The sequence below is a fragment of the Dromaius novaehollandiae genome, chromosome 1 (assembly GCF_036370855.1).
Source record: "Dromaius novaehollandiae isolate bDroNov1 chromosome 1, bDroNov1.hap1, whole genome shotgun sequence".
In the NCBI taxonomy this organism is placed as follows: Eukaryota; Metazoa; Chordata; class Aves; order Casuariiformes; family Dromaiidae; genus Dromaius; species Dromaius novaehollandiae.
Genome location: NC_088098.1, coordinates 186,328,085 through 186,351,117, shown reverse-complemented (window position 1 = coordinate 186,351,117; position 23,033 = coordinate 186,328,085). Strand labels below are relative to the sequence as shown.

Below are 23,033 nucleotides of genomic sequence, written 5' to 3'. Positions count from 1 at the left end.
CTACTTTCCTTTATCTATTCTTACTCCCTACCTTTCCTATCTGTTTCCAGGGGAACACATTGCTGCTAAATGCCATGCCAAAGTATACCCACCCTCTCAAAATAAAATAAAAAAATAGTATTAAGATGTGCATGTAATGAATGTAATTAACCCTCTAATCTCATTACCTCTCTTCTCTTATCCTCTCTTCCCTTTCTATCTCACTTGCACTTTGTGGTTCTTTCTTGCTTTTTCAATTCTGAAATGCAGTAAATTCCTTGTGACAGGAGGATCATCTTTTGCTCGTGTAATGTGCCTATCTGTTTTAAGCATTATCTTAATTGTAATTCTAAAAATATAAGGCAGAGAGTAGTTTCTGTACTGAAACTACAATACTAAAACACTGTAGCACATTACTGGAAAAGTTTATCTTATTCACATTGATGAAACAACAGATCATCTTACCAGGAAATAAAATGACTAATAGCAACTGGCCGGTTCTACTCTTAGGACAGGCCAACTTGTTGAGAATGGTTTGGCGACTGATAAGAGAATAGGAAAAGAGACCTAGAGAAGCCATTTAATTGAAATTTAAAAAATCTCAGGCACTGTAGATTGGCTGGTGTTCTGCCCTAATATTTCAGTTTTATTATTAACCAGAAAAACAGAGTTCCCAAGGCACAACAAACCAAAATAGGCTAAATAAAAATATGCTTCAAGACATGCATAATGTATTAACTGTATTTTGCTTCATTTGTAAAGAGCAAAAGAGAACAAGTAACCAGTGTTTTGGCCCCAGATGGGCCTTTGTCAGGGACACTTCCCCAAGCTGTACAGTGGGGGAAAAGAGTTAAAAGAATTTTTCCAAGGAGTTCTTCAAGCTGCTCTACAAATGTATCAATTATTATATGTTCTTGGGCTTTATTTGTAGTGGGACATTTACAGCTCTCTGATTAGCTCGAGGAAACTTACTGCCATAAATAAAGCAACTTCAGTTTAAATCTGTACGCCTATCTGCAGCCAAATATCCTTAATCATGGAAGTAGATGTTTCTGAACTCTACAGGACAATTTACATGCATGTGGGCTGACAGGGTTGGGTCTTTAAACATCGTTTCCATGATATTGTCCTCAAAATTACAAGCAAGAACTTAGAAGATGCTTTTCCCATCTTAGTCATAAATCCTCTTACAATGCGGCTTTGAGTAAAGTAGATTTAAAGACTGTGTTTTAAAATCAAGAGTTTTTTATTTTTTTTCCTGAGGGAAGTATGCTGCAGATGTTTTAGAAATCAGAGCCTTATCTCCCGTGCAGAAATAACCATTCTGGCTCAAATGCTCTCCTTACCCTGACTCCTGTCCATACACACTGTCTAGTCCACACGCAACTGTCTGATGCTTTCTGCCAGAGCTTGCTGACCCAGCTGTTGCTGGAAACCTGTAGGTTCTCCTAATACCCAAGGTGTTTGTGGAGTATTTCTTCTGGAGAAGAAACATTAACTGAAGCAGTTGTGACTCCTGCCACTCATCCTAACCCCAAGATACCCTGCCAGCCGCTCTGGTGCAAGTATTTCTGCAGTTGTGCAGAAAACAGGGTCAGGGAACTGATTTTTTTTTTCAGTTTTTTCTTTTTAGCCCAGAGAGGTTATTTCTCACTGCAGGCATGGTTGAGGGTAAGAAAAGTGTGCAGAGGAGTGTAGAAATGGGGGGACGGGGATATGGAAGCCAACATGATGGCTCAAAGGAGCAATCATCAGAATACTTCCTAAACAAAGTAGTGTGGATTTTCTGACAGGCTTTATATCTTCTTCTTCATTTAAAACCCTATACATATGCCGTGGTGCTGTTGGCAAAGGGAAAGCAGTGTTTTTAACAAATCAATTTTAAAGGTGATAGATTCAAAAAAACCAACCAAACAAACAAACAAAAAACCAGATTTTCTTCCCTTTCCAATTCATGTTGAATATCCACCTGTACATCTAAATAAGCAGTATGAATTTTAGACCTTTACCTGAAATGATCTTTGCAGAAGTCTGGGTATTTCTCTTTGCAAACTTGTCGTCAAGTTTGTATACGGATTTTTTTGTTGCACGTCCTCTCAGTACAGACTCGTGCTTTCTGTATGACTCATTTACCCTATATGGAAAACCCTTTCTAATCTTTACAACAGCTTCAATGTTCAAAAGGTTTAAAAACTAATTTGAAATATTTCAGTCTAGTTGGAGAGTATGTATGAAAGTAGAAGCTTGTATTTCAGAGAAACATCATACTTCATTTGTTTGCATTTATGGAGTGCCAAACACATCATACACTATGTATACGTAGACTACAACTGTGTTTGGAAATGGCTTATGAGACTGATTTCTTGCTTTTATTATCTTTAACGTGCATATGGACTTGCAAGCACAGCAGTTCAGCTGCACGAATGGCTGCTGTTCTTTTAAAGTATGGCTCTTAGGACTGGGCTACAAGAGACCCTGCCTCCCTATTTTCCAGAGATGACCTCTCTTTGTACTTACAGAGTCTTCAATATAACTCGCCTGTGCATGCAGCTTTTCCATATTATTAGCTCATGGCACAGATGCCTTAGTGATGGGCACATTACAAAGGCACATACATGTCACTTGCAGGCACAGGAGGAATCTGTTTTGTTTAAAATATGACCTCAGTTTGTGTGTCTGTAGTTGCTTGAAAGCAAACATTTTGCAGTGCTATCCTCTCAGCAAAATGAGTGTTCTAAGAGTTAGTTCCAAAACAGAATTCTTGCTGCTATTTGATGTTCAGTGGATACCAGCTGGTTCTGCACAAGCTTCCCACATGCAAAGCTAAAGAGACATGGTAGGATACCATTAAGATTCTCCTTTGGAAAAGCATGGCCAGATATATGGTTGTTGGGTTTGGGGTTGGATTTTGGTTTTGTTTGTTTTTAATTCATTGAAGTATTTGTTTGCGGAAAGCTTTTTGTCTCTGGATGGAGGCTGCAAAGTCAGTTGTAACACAGCAAAGACATATCTGAAATATAACAGTGAAGGTTTTAGGATCTTAATTATACTTTTGTTTCTTAGAGTCTCTGTCAGGCTGATTTCTGGCTTAAGAGCAGCTTGTTAAACTGGAAGTGAGCAAGCTGGTGATGTGGGTAAGGAAAATGTTTTGAAAAATAGTGACCGTTCCTTCCATCAGGGGCGTCTGCCTGCTCATTACTGTGATGGTGCGGAGTCGCAGAATCCCTCAGGTTTCCCCACTGGTTCTTGCAGATCAGATAGCCAGAAAGCCTCTTCTCATCTCAGGCAGAACCTACTGTATAAGAACGTAGGCATAGTGAGACTCATGCATATCCCCTCCAGGCTTAATTAATGCAACACACAACAACTGGGAGTAAAAGTGGAGGCCAGCAAGAAGCTTCAGCAAATCTCAAGCCCAACAGTTTATCTAATAAGAAACAGAAGCCTTACAAACACTGCTCATTCCTCTAGCCCATAGTCTGAAAAGGAATGTATTTCCAAATCCTGGCTTTGCTCTTCTCTACTCTAAATAGTTTAGGACAGCAGTTCTCAACCTTATTTGTACTGTTAACCTCTTCCAACCACAAAAATTGCTTTGTGGCCCCAGTCCTATCAGATTATTTTCGATAAATACAAACATGGCAAATGCTTGTACTCCTGTTAGAAGCATCCTGTAGCTGTGTTTAGAGTCAAGGACCTTAGTCTGAGAAAAGGCAAGTCAGTCCAAAAGACCACTTCCCTCTCTGCATAAATTCAATCCACTAATACCATCAGTGCGTAAATTTTGCTGGGTCAAGGACAAGACTGTATCATAGATAAATCACTGTAAGAAGCCAGTATCAGATAAATCAGAATGAGCCCATCGTCATCTTTACAAGAAGAGATAAAATTAAAGGAGAAAAAAAAGAAAGAGAAGGAGAGGGTGTGTACTGACTCATTAAATTCTCACACTTCAGCCGTGCCTTCTGCGCAGGAAAATTGAAAAAATGGCTGGTGTTCCTGATCTAGAAGGGACTTTTCTGAAGTCTTTTGCATGTAGTGAATCCCATGTTGGCAGAAAAGTATATGATATGGAGTTAGTCATAACAGCATCTGAATAATATCTTAAGTATTAACCAGAAATCATATTTCATCTGTAGATTCCCCGAATCATTGCACTGAACAGGAACTTTTGCCAGCTGTTCCAGTGCTTTGAACATTGTTCCTGCCAAAGAGCCTCCTTTGGTTGTCCGTCTTTTCCTCCAGTGACCAAGTAAGAAAAAGCCTAAGTTTTGCTTTCCTTTTCTCCTTATGATCAGCTCTGGGTATTGATTCCATTCTTGCTGCTATTGCCACCCTAAAAGAAAAAAAACCAAAAAAACCCCCCCACAATAATGAAAGTTGTTTTTGTGAATATATCCAGCATTTGCGGTCCTGATAAAAGCATTCTCCTCCAGGCTGTTGTTTTCTCTAGACTTACTGCTGCTACTGTTTCTCAGGCAGACTTCATGGTCTTAGTACTAAAATTTGCTCTTTGCTAAGGGAGTTATTCACAGAGATGAAAGAAGCATAGCTATTGTTCCAGCTACATGCATGTGCACGTCCTTCCTGGTTTCTCTTAGAAATTCTTTGCTCCTGTGAGGATGCAATACTGTGTATTGGAGATCTAGTTTGGCAGGGCAATGAATGACTTTATTTGCATGATATCTTAGGTCTGTATAGAAGATTCAAATATGTCACCTCTTGGCAAAGATTAACTAGATCATAGTCTTTTGTCTGTCTGTCTGTCTGTCTTTGGTACTGGGTTGCAGAAATGCCACTGAAGTCAACTGGTTTATATCACTTTTGTCCCATTTTATGGCCTAGTCATGTGGGGCTATATAGCATTGAAACCAGGTTACACTGATATTAAAAAAATCTGTGTTTATGTGATACAGTTCTTTATTATATTGTAATGGGCAAATTACTGCTGTTTTTATTTTTGTTAGGATCAGCAGTAATTTAAGCTCTGTTGTAGCTTCTTCACACTAATATTCAAGTGGTTATGTGCTCCGAAATATTATAGTGTTCCCTACCTTTCTTCCCTCCTTTCTGTGCAGTCTCTCTCAACTGGCTGGCCTGCTGCTGTCCTGGGGGCAGGTGGCCTGTTGTCATCTCCTTATTTCAATGCTAGCCCACTCCTAGTAAAACTTTGTATATTTAGCACACATTTTGGGAACACATTTCCAGGGCATTTTGTTCTAGATCTGTGCTCTGCTGCCTCCTGGATGCTTTCAGCGGGACATAGGTTAGCAGGAAGTGATTATTTCCCTCTATTCAGCACGTGTGAGACCACATCTGGAGTACTGTGTCCAGTTTTGGGCTATCCAATACAAGAAACACATGGACTTCAGTGGAGGGCCATCAGGATGCGTAGGGGGCAGGAGCGCAGGATGTATGAGGGGAGGCTAAGAGAGCCGGGCTTGTTCAGTCTGGAGAAGAGAAGGTCGGTGGGGGATGTTACTGCTGTCTACAACTGCCTAATGTGAGGGTATAGAGAAGACAGAGCCAGACTCTTCTCAGAGGAGCATGGTGATAGGACAAGAAGCAACAGACACGATTTGGAACATATGAAATTCTGATTATATATTAGGGTAAAACATTTCACCGTGAGGGTGGTCAAATGCTGACATCCAGAGAGGCTGTGAAATCTCTATCCTCAAAGCTATTCAAAACTTGACTGGACAAGGCCCTAAGCTACCTGCTCTGAGCAGTGGGTTGGACCAGTGACCTCAAGGGGTGCCTTCCAACCTAAATTATTCTATGATTCTGTGATAACCTTATCCTCTGAGGGAAAGAGTAGAATATATGGGAAGCTTTGGGATTTTGTCTCCACAGAAATAGGATTTTGAGGAGATAGCTAAGGCAATGGCTGAATAAAATTCCCCTCCAGAGTTTCATATGCAGTGGTATTGAAACAAAGAAGACAAAGAAGGCTTACAAGAAGGCCAAGGACATAAAGCAGAAGTCTAGCCCCCATTCTATTTTTGGAGGACTTGTCAGGAACTGGGCATAGAATACCACTGCTGACCTGCAGTTTGTCTAGGATGCAGCTAATAGACAAAGGATGTGGAGGGCTGGAAGACTGATGTCCCCTTGCATGGGCTGCAGTAAGCAGGATCCTGAATGAGGTGCACAGATAGGCAGGGATGCCCAGCTGCCATTGCCCCCTACCTCCCCTGCCTGCCTGCTTTTGGTCTCTAGGAACAAGCAGGCTGCTGACAGCATAGTGAGGAGGCTGGTGAGTATCATTGCCTTGGCCTTTATTACAGGTTGCCAGCATTGCATGCTGTGACATGTACCTGGTATTTACTGTTTTTTCTCTGAGATGCATGTTATCAACTCGGATGGATGTGAGCCAGTTTCCAGACCCTGCCCTTCCTCTTCCCCTCCCACTTGTTCAAAATCCAGCCATATTCATCAAGAATAAAAGTGCTGACCTACAGAGCTCATAACAGCCAGCTGCAGTCCCCTAGCCCCTTTTTTTTTCCTGCTCCCCTCATCCATTTTTACAATTAAGGCAGTTTCTGCCTGCTCTTTCTGGTGCTCAGAAAGGTAACCATGCTTCTCCTGTCCCAGTGCAGAAAGTCTTTGCCCCCAGCCATCCGTCATGCAAGGAGTTCGTGTGCCAGCTGCACCAGACTAGGAAAAGAATGACTTGACACATAAATGTGAGCAGTGAGAGCCAGCTATTCCATACTTCAGTTTTCAAGTATATAACACGTTTTGATCAAGCAAGTAATTAATTCAGTTCACCGTTTCAAGTTTGTTATGAGCAGTAAGGCACTTTTCAGCAATATAAATCCTAGGGAGTCCTTATTTATCATTATAAATCTTACCAAGGCATCTTCTGATCAGGTAGTTCTTTTGCTGTCTGGTTGGGTGCCCTCCATGTCAGAACTGTCTAGGGAAGTGCAAACAAAAGACTTAGACTGCACTTGGGAGCAGTCACCTCCCTTCTCCATACAGCAAACTGTCCCCAGCTTGCTGTTCATTGATACCTTTGCCCCATGGCCTCTTGCCCCTGCCAGGTCCCTATACTGAGGAATCACAGAGAAATCAGGCATACAGAGGAGTCAGAACCTATATTGCCCTGCACAGTAAACATGCAGCTGGCCACCTGCCACTACGTGCTGAAGGAGCTGTAGGGGAGTCCCCCTCTTTGCATTCGGAAAGTCAGTAGGAGAAAAAGCAGGAAAAAAACCCTATAATGTGTAGAGGCTTCCAAGACTGGAAGCAGACTCTGTACCTGGCATTGCAGAGTTGTGGATGAAATAAAATACATATTTTCTGCCTTGAAAACTGAACTATGAGCAATAGCCCTATTTTCCCTGCATTTTGGTAATCATATCTGAAGGGTCCAGACCTTTCATGGCATCAATGTTCAGTATTTTCCATCTTTGACAAAACTGAGTATAAAAGAGGTTTGACCTTCTGGGAGACTCTGGAAATCAAGGAAGGCATGAAAATTATTTTCTCCAGGATTTTTTCCAGAAAAGTAAAGAGGACAGTGAGGGGACGTTCCCTTTATTGTCGTGATGCTGATGAATAAATACATACGAGGACCAAGAGTTTAGAAGCAAAGGGATTTGCAATGATGGAGCGTAGCATTGCTGTGTGAGTTAAAGGTAGATAACAAAGAGATGGATGTTGTCCCTGCAGACCCCTTGCAAGCCTGTGACTCTTCTTTTTTCCTGCTGAGCCCTATGCATAAAGCCTTGAGTTTCCACAGGCTTTGGTGAATGTCTCCACAAGGGAGCAACTCTCTGCAACTCCTCCTTCAAGCCCAGGGGAACAGCAGCCCAGGCAGCCAAGTGTCCCTGCACACTCCACGCCAAGCGTAGGCTCACTGGGGACCCAGGAACTGTGAGGGATGACAGCTTGCCAAGCTGGTCACACTGATTGAGGCAATTTTTGCAATGAGCCAAAAGTTAAACCTTGTGAACCTTTATTAAACAACAGACCTTTTGTAGTTTATGTAGTTTTTAAGCATTTGTTCTGTTAAAAAAATCTTGTTATTAATTTTGAAAGCTTTTTAATTTCCACCCTTTACATACTCTTCCTGCACAATAAAGAGCTATCATCTACTGCTTTTAAAATGTACTATAAGCTGTAAGACTTGCATAAGAAATGCTTCATTAAGATAATCAACCTCTTCAGACCAGTAGGTCATGGCATTGAAACCTCTGTTCATGAAAGCAGAAGTTCCTCAGCTTTAGAAACCCATGAAAGCACACAAATCACTCAAAACAAACCCACAGTGAAATCCCCCCTTCCCTACTGCTCCCCTGCTGTGGGAAAGGCCTTCTGCTATCACTGATTTCCCCCCAGGGTGAAATCACATCCGCCATTCTATGCAAAATTAATAAAGGTATACAGAGCATGTTGAGCAAACACTGACATATCCCCAATGGTGAATTTACATCCCCCCATTCTGTTTAAAATTAATAAAGGCAGACGGAGCACTCCAAACCAACACCAGAGAGTATAAAAACCCCACACACAGAGCCCATCAAGATCTGGCACTGTGAAGGAGTTGCTGTGCTACAGTAAGCAATTCTAAGCGTTAGGCAAAACGCACACTGAAAATACCAATTTCCTCTCCTGGTCGGGTTCAGGAGGGCTCCCTGACGATGTGCCCTGTGATTTTGTCATTTGGGAGGGGGCATCTCATGGGTTATTCACTGCGTCCGCAGCTTTCCTGCGCCATTAAGTTCCCTTTCCCTTGTTCCTGCAGATGATACGCAGAATAAAACATACCGTTATAATTTGAGGCTTGCTCTGCTGCATCCCACCTTCTGCTTACCTTCTACCCTTCAGTCTCCCAAAGGCACACTCCGTTGTCATTTCCTTGCGCTTATGAGATTGTAAAAATTTTCTATGATCTGAAAAAGGCTTCATCAGCCGTGGTAAAAGACAAGCAACTGCCAGAACAAGAGAATGCAAATACCAGTAATGTCCAGAGCATTAGTCCCCTTCAGCAAGTAGACCTATCTGAATACAGAAAGCACCTGAGAATTTCTGAAAACTGTCTTTGGTAAACCTACCTGAATGGTTAGCCATCCCTCAGCACCCCTACTTAGGAACTCAGGAGGCCTGGCGCGGAGATGAAATAGCAGGAAAATGGGCTCCAGTAGTTTGTTCTACAGCAAATGTGGAATCCTTTACACTCTAAGTGATCAGTAACCTCTCCTTGACTGGCAGATTTTACCTCTGTACACTTCAGGGTCGTGCAGACCTCCCCTGCAAGTGCCAGCCATTGATCTGGCTGCAGAAACTTTTCACAACTGATCAGGAGCAGTTGGAAATTGTCAGTTCTTAAAATGGTTATGACCACACATTTCTGAAGAGATAAGAGATGTCTTGTATTGCGCACTGGCTCCGGATTAAGCTTTTCTTTATCACTCTGATGTTCTGCAGACGCTGCTGGTTACCCCCAGGTTTGCAACGCTGGCTTCTCCCACCAGTTAATGCTTATTTTATGAGCCCAGAAATGATGCTGCATGGAGTGGAGCTGTGCCAAGAAGAGTTGTTCCTGCTTGTCTTCATCCTTGTCTTTCTTTCTGTACTTGCTGCAGCTGAAGGGGGGAATGCTGTAGCTGTGGCAGGAAAAAGCAGCCCAAAGTGCTGTGTAGCATGATGGCTGGTGTGCAAATTTACAGCTGCCTAGAAGCAATGTGTCAACTGTGTATCTTAGGCTGCTTATATACTGACTCTTCACATTGCTGCTAAAAGAAACGGTGAACCAATCTGTGCTGCTCTGTTAGAAGTCTGAAAATGGTACTGGCTGCCTTCAAAATGGCATATATTTTGGGACTGGCTTGCAAGGACTTTGGGAATTTTTTAAGTTTGACCTCCCCAGGTGTGGAAGAAGGTGGCCTCAGATCTGCTGCTAAGTGTGCTGTTGTGACTCAGTGGGCCAAGCTGCTGGGCCACGTATTTCAGAAGCATATTTCATACACAATGTCTTACAGTCAACTTAAGGTAGAGCTGTGCGTTTGGATGCAACTACTGGGCTAACACTAGGTAGGATGAAGCAGTTGCAACAAAGCATCTTTCTGCCAAGAAACTCCCTTCCTGTAGGCTAGTCTTTAGTCATCTTTGTAACCTTTGTCTTTCACCCCTCTCTGGGGACCCTTCCGTGTGACCTTTGCTATTCTACCAAGGCATCTCATAAATTATTATTCTTTTAAAAGGCACTTAGGCTGTCGTAGCAGCTGCTAGCCTTGAAGATTTGCAGTCAACCCTGTAATTTTGAGAGGAAAAAAAAATTGGTTAAGTGGCAGAAGAAATATTGTACTTCACGATAAAACTACTTTTGTGTTTTGTTTTCTGCTCAAGTCATTCATATCCCTGTCACTAACCTCATTCAGGTCAAGGGTTTGAGGCAGAGATGGGGCATAATATTTTTGGTCAGACTGATGCATCTGAATATTACCAACATCTGTAATTTTGAAACTGAAATTGAGTATTGTGTTAAATCCTCAGGCAAATAATATTAAGGCATAATAGATTACTGAAGTTTGTATTGCATTGGCAGTTCAAACCCAGGCTCTTTTGGCTTGTTATTCCAGATGTTAATGAACTAGCTAACACAAAGGAAGCTGCTCTTTACGGCTGCAGATTGGATTCCAGATTTTGAAAACTTCATAGGAAATTCTGTAGGCCAAGTCGTTGAAATGAGAAAAAAAAATTAATCAGGCATACATTAAATGTGAAGCATGGAACAAAACATCTGCAGCACTCAGTGGATGTCTGGCTAACATACTTTCAGTGCTGTTTTGCCAGCTTACATCTGGAGTGGTTCATCAGAACAGAACAGATGCTAGTGTGAAATAGGTCATCATAGCAGCAGGGCATTAGAACAGAGAGATTTCTTTTTTCCTGCAGTAGCAGCTATTCCTTTTTATTCACACCAATTATGAAAATGTTAGCCAAGTCTGAAATACGAATGCATGTATTGTGACAAGCCAATACTCTTAAATGGCACTGAGGTAAAAGCTAACTTAATGAGGAAGCTTCAGAAAAGTAGTCCTTTTACAGTCTAGACCAAGCACCCTTTAACAGACTATTCTTAGTTAAGATTATGATTCTTCTGTTAAGATTATAATTTCTTTTTCCTTCTTTATTTTATTTTTTTTATTTTAGTAGAGATGTAACTGAGTACCTTCTTGGTGGCAAACGCCCAGAAGCAGAGATGCTAATTCACAGACGTTTCATCAGTCATTTCAAAGGAGAGGTCACACAGATAAGAAAAATGAACAGTACGCAGTATCTGAAGCAGTGACATTCAATGAGTCCTTGTCACTAGCAGCCATTAGCATGCAAGCCTGCTGTTATGTTTCAGTGCTTTATGTGCTTTTCTTGACCAGGCAGGGAGCCTTCGGAGCACTGTAGCAGTTAATACCATACAAGTTATTGTTTCTTTCTTGAATGCCTTATATTTTTAGTATCATTTAGATGCTTCTCTGTCCCCTTGTGCATCTAAAATTTTAAAGAGAATCAAAGAATGCATAATTTATATCTGTCCCAGAGGTAATGGAGTGACTCAGTGATATCTGTGAAGGGGATGATTTTAAATTTCATGTCTTATGCAAGAGGTGATTTTTATATGAAAACTGAAAAAAAATGGCCTTGGGGATACCTAGATAATTATCCTTACAACGATGGGTGTGGATTCCAGGGGGATTATAGCTGAAAGCTACAGTGTATTGGATTTACTCCTGTGTATCATAGTTGTCATAATCGAAAACATAGCAACTGATGCATCTTGGGGGAAAAAGAACTTGTATTTTGACTGTGAATAGCACAAGCAGGAGGTGTGAAACAGCAGGTTTGCCTTGACACTGTTGAAGGATTCATGCAAGACGTAAGGCATTTGTTTACTGCGGAAATTCCTTCCTTCAGTTAAAAGGAAAAACAATTGTTTGCTGATGTTGGGCAGAACCCATCAGTGCATGCTTTATCACACAGCACAGAGCCACTAGACTATTTCTGGTTTCATTTACCAAAAGCTTAGAAGTGCCATGACTAGAAATAAATGTCTGCTTCTTTGATATGCTATATGTTTGAAAATGCACTTTAAGGTCTGTATTACAGACAGTTCAAAGGGAATATAAATTGGTGCAGCATTCTCTTCCCCCCCCCCTTTTTTTCCCAATCTAGTCCTATATATTTATTGCATTTTTATCAAGACTGTTTTCAATAATATGTCTTTGAAAAATAAGCTTACTATTTTGTATTTTATTCAATTTGGATTTTGTTATATTTAAATAATTGTTATGATCTTACTGCTTGCATAGTTTAAAATGTTTAACATCCTCTAAAGCAATTCTAGACTGACTTTTAGCACTGCATATCCAAGGAGACAGCTGATCTTATTTCCTTCAGAAACGCTCTAGTTTTAATTTCTCTTTCTCCTTCCTGTAGGATTGGCCATGAAAAATTGTAACATTCCTTTGGAAATACGGCAATGGGGCTACTGAGAAGTTATCTACTTTTATAAAGGTCTGTAACTTTCATTGCATCCTGACTGTTTCAGCATGTAGATTCCTGTGCCGATTTGCTATCTTTTATGTCTTGACCGCATGCGAACTAAAGTAAAATCTAATTTTAATCTGGAGCAAGTGTTAAGAAAAATTATTTTAATTTCTTGCAAAATGTTTAGGGCATAACTCTATTCTGTTACCGTTATGTAAATGCAGAGTAACCTATTCGTCTCTCCTGTGAAGTGAATTATTGCGGTTTATAGAGTTGAACTGCAGAAAAGAATTGGGCCTGTAAGTCATTTTCACCTCATCGCTGTGTCTTTCAGCATTACCTAAAAAGGCCCTGCAATCGATTGCTCCCACCCGTGTCACTAATACATGAGCGGCTGTCCCACAGCTACAGCCGTGGACGTTTCTAGAAGTACGGTCAACACAGGGTCAGCAGAATAACCAAGGCTTTGGGGTCAGGAGGAGCTCAGGTTCATAGAAAGTTTAAGAAAATAATAATCATTAATAAAAAAAAAGTTGCTATTTAAGAAATTGTAAAAAGAGCAGAATAATATTGGCTTGACTCCTGTACTGCCAGCATGGCAAGGAATGCTGAGGAGACTACAGCTAATGTTATATCCTCGTCAGCTATAACAGTAGTGTAATGAGCACTCTGGCCTGAGAGCACAATGATTTAGAGGGTAGAAAACACATCTCTGCATTTCAATATGTTTTGCTATGCAAGTATATAACAGAAAAATTTGATTTCTCGCTGTTTTCAAAGGCAGTACAGAGCAGCATTTCTATAGAAATTTGGTGGGAGAGACCAATAGAAATCAGCTTTTCCACCTAGGTAGTCAAACCCTGGTATCAGAGCACAGTCAAGGTCTGTGGGAGTTGTATCTGGCTCTAAATAATAATTTTCAAAAACGTTCATGTTTGGAATATGCCCTGTTTCGTTCTCTCAGTTTACTTGACAGCACTTTGGGTATAATTGCTTTCATTGTTGCTTCTGTGTAGCCATTTAGTATGCCATTAGTCTGTGTGAATTCTGTAGGCAAAGAGGCTTGTAAACCTCAAACAAAAGAAGGTGAATTTAGGGAGAGAGAGGTATCCAAGACTACTTTTTACTTGTTCTTTGAAATTATCATGAGCCGGTAATACCTTTTAATGCGACCTCAGCTCCAAAATGCTTTAGAAACTGTTTGAATCTAGATGTAAACCTTGCACATAGCTACAGCTTCTATAGTGGGCAAAGCCCTAAGTCAGACTGGCTGAGATGGCTTAGATACGAACCTGATCGCAATGCCTCAGGCCTCTGTGGAGTGAAAGAGGTGTGTTCAAAATATGTAGCTTTTCAGAGTAATTGCATAACTGTTGAATGACGTGTGTCATTCTAAGGCTTTATGAATGCATTGTTTCTTTCTTTCATGGTAATATCCCTTAGGGCAAAGTCTGTGTTCTTGTTTTTAGGGGAGGAGGGGGCAGAAAAAATTGCAAATACCAAGAGCAGTTTGGGATGAAGGGAGAAAACTTTTTGCACATATTGGCACCTGGGTTGTAAATCCTTTGCTAGCAGCAGCAGCTTTATAAAATCTTCCTTTTCAGACTCATCTATGAGTGTGGCTTGGATTGTGGCTCACCAAAGATTTTCAAGAGCTACTGCTAAATGTGCTTAAGCAAAGTGTGTTTGGGTCTGTGGTCTTCTGCATTTAATACAAATGGAGTTGACAACTGCTGTGCAACACATTTTAAAAGTTTCCTTGTTAATAAGTCTGATTCCTGAAAAATAATGGCTTTGTGATATATATACAAATTAGGATTCTGTCATTTTAAAAGAAGACAAATAAGATGTGATAATAATATGATACATGTATACTAAGTGGCATAAAGTAGTTTGGGTACTGCTGTTTACACCTTTATTATAATGCAGGTGCAAAGGAAAACCAATTAAATTAAAAAGCAAGACATTTCTACTGAAAAGGAAATACAAAGCGTAATTTCCCCTTGGAAGGTATTGCCCCAAGGTATTATCAAAAAGTGTTGCACTGAATCTTTACAGAAATAGAGATTTACATCAGTAAGAATGCCATCACAGATGATGTTTTCATATTACACATTTATAAAGGAATTATATAGCACTTGCCTGATTGAACTCAGCCTAGGGTTTGGGCAGAGCTTCTTCTGCAGCTGTGTAAGTATCTGTTGCACCACTTTTCTGGATGTGATATTGTATTTTTGCATCTGGTATTGACTTTGAAGAAAAATGGGATATTGGAATAGCGAAATCATTGGTTTAATCCAGGTCAGCTTTCTCACTGTATCCCATGTCTTTCACTGCAAATTTTGTGTATTTTTTTTTCTCATATGTTTCTTTTCTTCTTACACAGCTCTTGTTTTCTTAAACTCTCTTTTATTTGCTGCTTGTGATCCTTTACATATTCTCCCAAGAAGCCTTATTTTCCCTTCTGCCTTTGTTGCTTATCCTTTTCTGTGTTGGAATTTTATTCATTTATTGCTGGAGTTTCTTAAATTTTCCTATTGGAGTCAGTAAATGATGCATGTCTCCAACTGCATCTCAGTGACTCCTCTGATCTTTGCCCTTGACACCCCTATGGTGAAACACGTGCCTTGGTTTTAGGGGAAACAGAGAAAAACAAAGGTGGTGAAAACCATTCAGAATCCTGGAAGGAAACTCGCTGCCGTGTGGGATGAAAAGCATCATTTCCATCCCTTCCGCCTCCCCGCTAGCATTTCGTACCGGCACCCGCCTCCCGGGGCTGCGCCTCTCCTGCCCTGCCCTGGTGTTGCAGCCCCGTGGGACGGGGGCAGTCGGCCAGGGCTGGCTCCTGGTGGGGTATTAGCGCACCGAGTGTTACTCTCTTGCTTTGCCGCTTCTTCAGTAATGAAGATGCGACTTTTAAAATACCAGGCTGGTGAAAGTCGACGCAGGGGGAAGAGAGAAAGGAGGGGGAGAGCCTCAGGAGAGTGGTTTTCCACGAGAGCGTGTAAGCATGGCAACCGCACATTGCTCTCCTCACCAGCACGTGCCCTGCTGCCGCTGCGGTACGTGCACACGCCTGCTTCAAAGCCATGCTGCCAGCGGGGCCAGATCCTCAGTGCTGCTGGGCTTTGCTCCCTGCTCCGCTCTCCCACCAGAGGCTGCACGGGCAATGAAGCGGCCGCTCGTGCGCGATGTGTGGGAGTCCACAGAGAAGCAGGGGAAGCTGATGCAGAAACCAGAACCGTGGAGGCAAACAGGAGCATGTTGTCTTCTCACACCTTAGATGCAAATTGTCTGGCTGCAAAACTGGAGGAAGGAAAAGGGACATTGCTACCTGTAAATGTGCCACATGTGCATTGGATGTGCATATTTGAATTATTGAACAGATGGAAACCAAGTAGCCTTTTACCTGAAGAAAATCTATAAGCTAGATGCTCAAAGGAAATGTGGCAAAATAAAATGGGGAGGTGGGGGGAGTAAATCTCACAAAACTGCCTCGTAGGGACAGCTGTATTTCATAAAACAAGACTGTGAGTTTATAAAGTCTGATGTATCCAGATCATGGGGTGCATGTACAAGCTGATTTAAATTTATATATATATATATATATTTTTATATATATATATATATATATATATATATATATATGTATTTGAATGATGTCTCAGTTCCCTAAGTGTCCATAGGCTCAGACTCAGATGTGAGGCCCTTTACTTGTCTTACCCAGTGCCCATCATCTTCTCTTCCAAAGTGGCAATTAGATATTGATCTTGACTGATCTTACCTCCTGTAAGATCCCCTCACAGAAAAGAGGAGTGGTCTTTCATGACAGAAGTCGAAAACACCTTAAAGACATCAAAGATCATTTGGTCCGTTTGCCTGGGATACCATCAAGAGTGAGGATGTTTAGCCAATCTGTGAGAGATGTTTGTTTAATCCAATCTTAAAAAAATATATCCTCTGGTGAGGAAGATTCAGTGCCACCCAGCGTAATCTACTCTAGAGCTACACAGCACTTAGGGGTATTCCTAAAGTCCAAACTTTCTTTTCTTCATAGTAAATTGTTTAGTGTCTTCTGGTGAAGATGGGGAACAGTTGAACATCACCTTCGTTATGTTAGTCTGTCAAATATTAAAAGGAAGACTGTCCTTACGCTCTAGTTAATTTCGTTTATTTATTTGTTTTTCTGAATGAACAATTGCCGTTCCTATAGGTAACATTTCATTTATTTATTTGTTTTTCTGAATGAACAATTGCCGTTCCTATAGGTAACATTCTAAAACTTTTTTACAATTCCTGTTCACATTCCTTATATCTATATCCCTCTGTGTATTCTAAGTTCCTGACTCAGGTGTCAGTTATAAGAAGCTGAATATAGCCAACCCGACTGTCAAATGGTTACAAACGATGTAAAAACAAGCCCAAAGTTTAGAAGCGTGGTAACTAATGATGGTGGTGTACTCTCAGTTAAAACGACTCCAACGTGTGACTTATCTCAGCTTTGCCTAGGTGGAGTCCCTGGCAGTGTCTTCTCTGTTTTCTGTACTTTAAACTCTTCTCAGTACGGTGCTAGGTAATGAATGACATTGTTTGAGAGACAACAAGTGTGCAACTGATTTCTCTCAGCATATGGGTAACTACACATTTTACACCTTTTCATTGCCCTCATTCTGGCTGCCCAGAGTTATGCGAGCAACAGATGCAGTGAAATAGTGGCTGTAGCACATTTCAGAAACAATTATTGTCCATTCAGGTCCCTTTAAAAGAAAGACAGCAAAAAAACAGCTAAGTTTTCTATCACTAAGGTCCTCAGAAAGATCAATCACACATCATGAATAATAATAACAGAACAGGGAGGACAGCTGCTCAACCTAATATCATCACCAGGAGGAGTAATCAGTAATCCCTTTGACCAAAGCAGGTGCCACAACAAGATGAAAGTCATAAGCTCCAGCTCCAGTAAGAGTCTGTTGCCATAGACAGAAAGATATGAATTGATGTCACTTCTGAAAGGAAGTTAAAGTATCTTCTCCACTTGAGAGAAGGAGAAATCCACAGTTACTGCTACTGTCCAAGAAACAGCAGTGAAATTTGCCATGCTTGTTGCATAAAAAAGCAAGGAGGCCCAGTGCAAGCCAAAAAGAACAGCTATAAAAAATCTTTTTTTTCTTCCAGCACAGCCTAACACAATGTTGGCAAGTTTATGTCCCTTCTCTCTTACTTTTTAGCTAAAATATGTGGAAAGGCTAGCAGTTCAAATAGTAAAAATTAAAGCAACTCTTTGGATTTGTGTAGATGGAGAGAGAATAATGGTGAGTTTGATCCTGAAATGAATACATTTGCAACCCTATTGTCATTAGAAACTGTCTGTGATGATTATTCAAGTCCTCGTTGCCAGTCTCATAAAAACTCTTTGGAATCAGTTCAGCTCAGGAACAGCCTCTCTTCATCTTCTGTACTCAAATCTCAGCAAAGTTCAATCAATAGCATAAATAATAATAAGGAAAAGCCTTGAATTTGATAAGAAAGTTTCAGCTTGCTTTCTATGCTGAAGTGTAGCATACATAACTATTTGAGATTGAAGTCCTAAGATATACTGCTCCAGAAGGACTTAGATTTCTAGGGTCAATTATTGCATCGGGTATAGAAATTGATGATTAGGTGTGACAAATGAAAACCCAAAAGAAAAACTAAAAGGAATGCACACCAACATTAATAGGAGTTCATTGATTGTATAGCAGAAATGATTCAATTATGGCTATAGGCAACCATTCAGGAAATAATGTGTTCCTACTTAATGCCATTGATCCCACATTTGGGGGGCGTGGGGGAAAGACCACAGAATATTATATTCAAGAGGCTTTGCAAGAGTTAGAGGAAAGTATGACCAGGCAGTTTGCTCAAACAGCAAAAATGAAAATAAAAAGAGGGGAGAAAATCATGGGTCAAGCCATCTTTAACTTTGAGCTTTCAGACACTATTAAAAATCAGCCAAGGAGAAGATAATGCATGCTATTGCCCAAAATGTCCTAGAATTCAAAAAATTATTCTCTAGCTAACTAGCCACAGCTTGTTTCTTAGAATCATAGAAAATCAGCAGGTAGCATGAGGGCCCTGTGGTTGCCTCGACTGTGTTGACACTACTACCAGCAGAGCTTTGGCTGACCCATTTCTGAGGGCCTCCACTGATAGAGATTCTGCAGTCTGTCTGGGCAATTCTTCCCAAGGCTTAATTTTCCTTACCATTAGAAAAGTCTCTGCAAAGTGAAGAATAAGAGAAGAATTCCCCACGTGTCTTGTAGACAACACTCTCCTTTGTGTTTCCAAACTGATATTTGTAAGCATGTGACAGTGAGTCTGGTTAAGCTTGTGATTCACTGTGTAACCACAGATCCTTCCCAGCGAGACTAAACGTGTTTGGTTATTTCCCATTTAGTTCAATTGACTATTTCTGGTCTCTCAAAGAAAATTGGCAGATTCTCTAGGATTCCCTCAGTCAGTTTTCTACATGTTCTAGGGTGATATTTATAAGGCGCAGCCAATATGAAAATCTTTAACTTATCTCAGTGCTCTCTAATTAACTTCTTCCTATTATAGCTTGAATTCCTATTTGTTTGTCTCCAATGTTAACTGTGTTGGCTCTTTGATCACAGATGATCTTTCCAATAGCTTTTCCTCCCACTGAGTAGCAAACCCACTCTTTCTTTTTGCTATTGCTAATTGCGCTTGCTGGTATTCTTAGGAAGGTTTTCTACATTTACTACCAGAACTACTTTGGTACACAGAGTAGAGGAAGGACTTTGAAAGACAGCATACAATTTTCATAACGTGGGATTGCACAGAGGCACTAGATTTATGAGAGCAATTGAAGACAGTTATGAAAGTACTTGACAGATAACACACTGATGACACTATTCTTACCATCTCAGTGGAAACCTGACTTGATCTAATTAAGAACAAAGAGCCAGCACCAAAGAAAAAAAACCAGCAATGTTTCAGAGGGACTAGGAATCTTGAAAGCAAAGGTCATACGTTAAATCCAGGAGAGGACTGAGTCTGAAATATAGCAACTTGTTCATAAAATTGACTGACGAATTATGATTTTTGCTTAGAGGAGACTTAATTTCTTTAAAATGCATTTCTTTTAATGTCTGAAGGCTGCCAAACGTACTTAGGAAGTTAATCACACTGTTCTATGTTTCTTTTACTTTGTGAATACATCCCAAGTGTCCTTTCTTCTATACTGAGCGGTCAAGGAAAAAAGGGGAGAAGGGAAGGGAGATGATCAGAGAGTAGCAGGTTGAAGACATAGCATCTTCTGCAATGAAATCTAATATCATTCCCAAATATTCTTCCTTTTCTTTTTTCATGAGCTATTCAGACTTCTCTCTCTAATCTTGGTCAAAGTCCTGCAGACCAGTTGTTTTCATGTCAGTCACACATGAGTGAAATCAATCAAATGCACTATCTGGACCCAATGAACCGCAGATGGACAGAGAGAGCAAGACGTCCCCTTGTGCAGGGGCACGGAGCATTCTGAGCCTGTGATTTTTCTATAATCCCTCTGAGAGCGTACCTCTTTAATGCTAGACCTCTGCCTCCTGATTTTATAATGGCAAAACACACAGCTCTTCTCCCATGAATGCATCTTTGATTTTTACACCAATGTTTCTCACTGTAGCTCCTTCTGTAGCTTCAATGGAGTTGAGATTTATGTTGGAAAGTTTCTCTCTCTCGAGAGCCATACCACCAACAGATAGCTTGCAGTGTCATAGGACAGGCTTTCAAAAGAAATCAGAGTTCGATAGCCAAATGCAACATGCTATTTTAATGTCTTTAAGTTATAATACAAAAACTAAGTTTACGTGGGTGTCCTCTGTGGCAGTATTTTTTTTGCTTCTATGAAGACATCTCACTGCATGTCCTGAGCATTCACTGGACTGCTAACAAGTGGCCTTACCACTGAATGCATGAGGTTCTTAGAAGTCTGAAGTTTAAACCAAACTTCGATATTCTTCTTCAGTCTCCAGGCCTCCAGGCATATGTTCAGACTATAAACTTTTTGCCTAGCCCTCCCAATAGAAAGCTGTAACTCAGCAGCTGTTGGCCTAGGTCCAGAATCCATTCCTTGCTCCCCTACTTCTCCTTCTCTACTCCCTTCCTCAAAATCTCACCAAAAGTTTGAAATGACTGGTTTACACTTCAGTTCATCAGGATTCAAGCTGTCAGAGTCAACAGAACAACAGATGTGGGTTATATCTACTCAGTCCTCCACTGATAGGTGTGAGTTCACTCTGCCCATTTTCCAAGCCAACTAAAAGCTGTGTGGCACAGTTAACATGATGTTGAGTACCAGCTAATGAATTTCCTCGATTGTCAGTGTTTTTTAGCTCTGACTTAATGCTGTTAACTTGGCCTCAGCACTGAGAGTATGTTTATGTGGCTTCTCTTACTTACTCCACGATTAGTTTGCAGACGTGTACTTCCCCCTCCCTTCTCCCCTGTGGGCTGCTGTTCTCTTTGCAATCCAAGAAGCCTAAAGTGGATGAAAAATTCCTCTGTTTCAGCTAATCCATTTTAACACTGTTTTTTAGGAAATTCTTTTACAATATTTTGCTTCCTTGGTCTCTCACTAGCTGTGAATTTTGAGCAGCAAGCAGTGCATAGAAGCATTTATATACAGGCAAAATTGCCTTAATTGCAGTAAAAAATTTCCTAGAAACTTTTATATGTATTATTTATAAATTGTTGTCATTTTTTGCATTCCTTTTGGGGCCAGTTTTTTTGTTTGCACAGAACTGGCACTTCCCTCTTAATCTCTGGATCTGGTTTTTAAGATTGCTCTGTATTTAAACTGACATCTTATCCTTTTCAGAGGGCCCTATTGTAATGATTCGTTATGCTTTACCTGTTACAATGAAACAAAAATGATTGTGAAATCATTCATTTTCTGATCGATTTAGAGTAAGAATGATAAATCTTCCTTATTTGTTAGAGACCATTTAAAGAGGCTACTATGGCAACCAAAATTAATGACAAACAAGGAAGCTGTTAATTAGTTGTTCAGGCAGACTAGAATAAGAAAATCCTTAACCTTTGCTGAATCCATTTACTACCATCCCAGTAGCTCTTGGAGAGTTAGCGCACCTTTCTATTGCACTGGAAAAAATGAGGTTTATGATAATAGGATTGAAAGGGCACACCTACTGTGTTAGCCTTCCGCCTGTGATCACATGGGACATGATTGCTGACGTTTGGGTCATGCTTACAGTGATCCCATCTGATGCTTATTACCTGACTAGTAAATCTGATGATGCCTTTATGGCCATTTAAGAGATAAACAAGTAGGCTCTGCCCTGAGCAGTTTACAGTGTACAAAGCTGATACATGCCGTCAATAAGTAATACTTTGGGATCCAGACAAAAAAATACCTTTAACTGCTTTTTAAAATAGATTGGAGGATACTAGCAGAGATAGTGGGATGTGTGTGTTTGTGGGCATGAGGTGAGTGGAAGAACACATAAAATCAATAGAAAAGAAGGAAGAACCCTTGGGAGGCAAACAGGCAGTTAAGTATATGAACAATGGGTTTCTCTAATACTCCACTTGGCATATTATGCTCTGTAAAGCAGGACTGGTGTGTTTTCTTCAACACAAGGATCAGCCAACAAATTCATTTGAAGCAACTTATGGAGAGACTGATCTGATTTGCTTTTCAGAAGAAATTACAGTTTGAGAAAATAAATACATCTATATGGAGAGTTTTGGGCATGAAACTTTCACGGGTTGTTCATTTTTATGCATGCATTCAGCTGACAGATACAGACATATGGTGGAAACACATCTGGTCAACACTCTGTAAGGTCAATTGCCATATGGCCAAAACTCCATGTTACCACAGAACTGAGAGGCAAGTTACATCTCTGCTGGCGGAGAGTGAGGAGACGAGCTGTCACTTAGCAATCCGATGGTCCTTTTCACCTCCTTTCCTCCATTGTTCACTTTCTGGAGGTGTCAGCTTTCCAGCCATATGACAGTTGACTTTCTAAAGTGTCAACTATATAGGATTAGAAGTATATGAAATATGAACTAGAGAACCAAAGAGTACCCACTTTGACTTCCATAACGAAGTTGTTGCATCTAAATATATTAGGAATAAGCTTCTGAGGCTGTGATAGAGTTCGAAAGTAGACCTCAGAAAACTGAGAGATATTTGCTTTTCTGTAAAAACTCTTCAGTAAAGAGCTAAATCTAGACTATTCAAACAAAAGAATAAACCAGAATACTTGTTACAGTAATGTATTACCTTTTGGCCCAGTGGGAACTCATATGTTCACTACTCTGGTGACTCTTTCCCCACTACATTTCATCATTTCTCTTTTACATTGAAGGGTAACACTATAAATCAAAAGTGCTATGTGTTGGTATTGCCAAAAACTGCAGTGATGGCTGTTCATAAGCTGTGCACTACTGTCCTTCATAGCAATGTGTAAGTTTGCAACATAATGCAAAGTAGTTTGTCATGCCTTATCTTCTTCTCAGAGCCATATATGTAT

The 23,033-nt window shown here is 40.5% G+C and overlaps 1 protein-coding gene across 9 annotated transcripts in view; it reads left to right on the top strand.

The window, feature by feature from the left end:
* ENOX1 (ecto-NOX disulfide-thiol exchanger 1) overlaps nt 1-23,033 on the top strand; it is a 360,126-nt gene that overhangs the window by 100,788 nt on the left and 236,305 nt on the right. For 7 of the 9 annotated variants that reach the window (XM_064504830.1, XM_064504833.1, XM_064504832.1 and 4 more), the window contains exon 2: nt 12,427-12,504. The exons of 1 other annotated variant lie outside the window; for it this stretch is intronic. The gene's annotated coding sequence lies outside the window, so the exon portion shown is untranslated. Of the gene's footprint in view, nt 1-4,118; nt 4,232-12,426; nt 12,505-23,033 lie in introns of all 9 variants that reach the window. One more of the 9 variants, XM_064504825.1, reaches the window with a different exon arrangement.